We start from the raw sequence: 251 nt of genomic DNA on the forward strand, positions 1-251 counted from the left end.
AAATCTCGTATCAAAAGTGTTTTATGTGTTCTCGATCTTTTAGCATTTTATCGTGGTTCGTTTACTAAGTCAATCAGTATTTTAAATTAGTTACTTTAAGTCTGATTTTTAAAAGTGTTTTATTGCATATATCGAGATTTAATAACATTTTGAGTTTTAAGAAGTATTTCATTAATTCTAAAAGAACCTTTACCCGCTACAAGGTGACGTGGCAAGCAAGGTCAAACAAGAGGGGGATTCTGCGAGCAGTC

This window comes from Penaeus monodon, chromosome 31, assembly GCF_015228065.2.
Source record: "Penaeus monodon isolate SGIC_2016 chromosome 31, NSTDA_Pmon_1, whole genome shotgun sequence".
NCBI lineage: Eukaryota > Metazoa > Arthropoda > Malacostraca > Decapoda > Penaeidae > Penaeus > Penaeus monodon.